The following is a 3,409-nucleotide window of genomic DNA, read 5'->3' as shown; positions in this document are numbered from 1 at the left end:
ACAACTAGTGACATCAATCTGCATACATACACCTAATAGCAACTTTAAGACCACTTTGTAGTACACAGTGTCTACACAACAAATCGCCCTTCCTGTAGTTCCAAAAATAGAGTTCTGTAGAGAATCGAAACTTACTCGTCGCAATGCCCATGAATGCCTGCAAACTGAAAATGAAGGTCCAGACGCACCTAAAATGCTTTTTCAGTGTGAAAAATGTAGTCCAATGGATAGTATAGTTGCCTTGTAGCTCTGCTCCCCGCAAAGAAAGCTCCTCAATTGGAGTTCATTTTCTAGTGCTTCCCAAAGAGCTCCCAACAAGGGTGTAGTAACCAATACAAAGGGGGAAGAGTAGATGAAGCTTTTACCCTCGTATCGCTTCTTGTGCTTCTTTTGCTTGCCGCTCAGCCCTTAGCATGAACCAGGCTCTGATACCATGAAAATATTTAGGGAAGAAGAGAGCTTAAGCTCTTGCAAGCACACACACACCCACACAAACCCTAGAAGAGAACACACAAGGTGAGAGGCTGAAAATTCTTCTCCTTCTTCACACAACAAAGAGGTCTGCAAAGAAGATAAAGTGACTAACACACATAATAGAGTATATACAAGCGGTCCATAATGTGAACACGCTAAGTGGAGTGGGTAGGTGTGGACTAGCCAGCTGTGTAGAATCTGTAGCGAAGATATGTCGATGCCAACTACTAAACCCACTAGTCATGTTAATGTCGAATGGTCATGCAAGAGTCTCATGAGTGTCAACTCATGTTGAGCTTGACATTTCAACACATATGGTTAAAAGTGGAGCCAGGGAAATAGAAGGGTATAAAAGGAGAACTAGAAAAAACGATCTTTGAAGATGGTTCCATCGTTCCCGGGGCACATAGAAACCCATGCCTTTGCAACTAACATGGCAGTAGCTGCTATAACAAGAGAGAGGGCCAAGTACCTGAATGCAAATCCAATTGAGGTAAAGTTTAGGAGGGCCGATGAGAAGATTAGGCTAGGACATGCTTCAGTTTAGCAGTCATAGGAGAGCTTATGAGCCAAGGCATAGCAAAAAAAGGACCTTCTAGTTTGTATCTGGGGACACTATAGCTTATTTAGCAATGTGGAGGAAGCAGGGTGGGACCAGCCACCATGAGTCATCTAGATAACACAATCTGGAGATGGAGACACAATCTGGAGACTAAGACACAATCTAGATCCAGAAATTTTTTAGAATGTTAGCAGCAGGAAGAGGTGGGCTTCGATGCTAGTGATGCAGCATCCACCGTGACCCTAGGTGTTGGCAGCCAATCAACCCATCTTGCCGCTGCCAAGGTTCCTCCCTTTAGTAATAGACTCATCATGAGTCGGGTCTTCTTGTTCTATAACAACTTTTGTAACTGTTTCAAAAATGGGTAGTACTGTATGCATGTAAAGAGAAAAAAGGGGATTCTCCCTGTTTGTGTATGGATGCTAGTATACAAATGTGTGCAAATCTGTGCGTATGATAATGTTGGAAGGAGAATTTCTTCAGGTTTGGCCATCTCTCTTGTTGTTGCTACTCTATGTTGCATAGTCCTATCTCTCTTATTACTCGGGGGGTGCACTACTAAGAAACGCTGTGTATCATGTGCATCTAAGGTGGTGTATTTAAAAAATCCCTTACCTATGAATTTTTCATGAATAAAATGATCCCTTTTTCTTTATGAACTTATGGGTTTTTTTAATCAAAATTGATTTAAAAAACCCCTTCTGTAAATGTATTTCTATAAATTTATCTTAAAATTTTAAATTAAAAAACCCCTTGATACGAACTCACGTGCTATACTTACATATTTCTAGGTGAACCCCCCGAGTCTTATTACTACTTTGTGTTGCATGAATGTTTGTCTTGGTATTAATCACTATTGGGAGGCATGAATGAATAGGAACTAACATGCGCACAATCTTTGTTAACTTCCCTTTGCATGGGAAAACTAGAGCTTATCGCATTGGGCATAGTAGAGATAGTCATTGCCCTTTAGGAGCCGACTAGGTGTTTCGGAACCACCAGTGAAGCGTCGGGTCTTGACTAGATGGTGACATGATGCAAAGTACTCCCCTCTCTGTGCGTATTTCTAGAGTGCCAAGGGGATCTTTTTTCGTTATAAGCGATGGTTAGGAACACCTAGACACACTCCTCTAGTTAACTCACGATTGGTAGGCCCACTAAACTAGAGCTAACTATGCATGTAACCATCTAGTTTTCATGCCAATTTTCATACAACTATCTCTACCTCATGCTATAACTCTTACACTTAGTGAACTAGCACTTCTCATGCATGGTTCACTTTAACTAATAGTATGCACCCTTATTTCTTTATTTATTTAACTTCCTTGGCCTCAAAATTCAACCTCAACTTGTTAACTTTACCCATTAACCTTAGGCAATTTATCATACACATTCCCAAATTTCAATTACCAATACCAATATTTGACACTCCAACAAAGGTTTAATTTTTAATGTACATAGGGAATATTTCATTTATCATATTTTCTTTTTAATTTTTTTACTAAAATTTTCATAATACTTTCCAAAGGTATTTTTCCTCAAACCCAATTAGTATTATGTGCCTATGTGCACATGTGCACATAGGAGAGTCCCAATAAAAATTGTGATGGTATTTTCTAAAGGTATCTTTGCTTTAGAAAATACCATCACAACTTTTATTAGGACTCTCCTATGTGCACATATGCACGCACCACCTTAATCCAATTAACTTAAAAATTGTGCACTCACTGTCTTAATCCAATTAACTTAAAATTAACCCTAATAATTTATCTAGTTTTATTTTCTCATGGTCTTGAGATTCCCTCATTAAATAGACACTCCTCTCTCTAGAACATACACCAAAAAGTGATAGTCCCTATTAATTTATCACATGGTAAGAGGTATCTTATAGAGATCTCTTTGGCCATTGTTCTTGTGATAAGTCACTTAGGCCATGTGGAACTCCTCTTGATCTTAGAGAACTATTGATTCCTTGTGCAACCCACCTTCTTAGATTGTTCAGTATTGCCAACATTTGGGCATTTAGGGTCTTTAAGGGTTGATGTGAGCGATGAGTCCAAGGATTTGCTGAGATTGGAACTTGTTTGGGGGTGGTTGGAATAAGGACTAGTCAATGGGGGAATAGGAGTCACTAAGGATATGATCCCTAGTGGCACACTCAAAGACATATGATTGGTCCAATATATAGTACATTCTAGCTATTAGATGTGATTGGGAGTTTAAGGCATGAATCTCAAGGGTCGGTAGATTTTAGCTATTTTAGATTAGGCTCCATCAAGGGTATATTTAATCCCCATGGGTTTTGAAACATGTCTTGCATTTTGTTGAATGTTCATTGAGGATGAGCTGATGCATAATTCTCAAGTAGATCCA

This window comes from Cibotium barometz, chromosome 32, assembly GCF_041138505.1.
Source record: "Cibotium barometz isolate CiBa-2024 chromosome 32, ASM4113850v1, whole genome shotgun sequence".
NCBI lineage: Eukaryota > Viridiplantae > Streptophyta > Polypodiopsida > Cyatheales > Cibotiaceae > Cibotium > Cibotium barometz.
Note: the sequence above shows the minus strand (reverse complement) of the source record.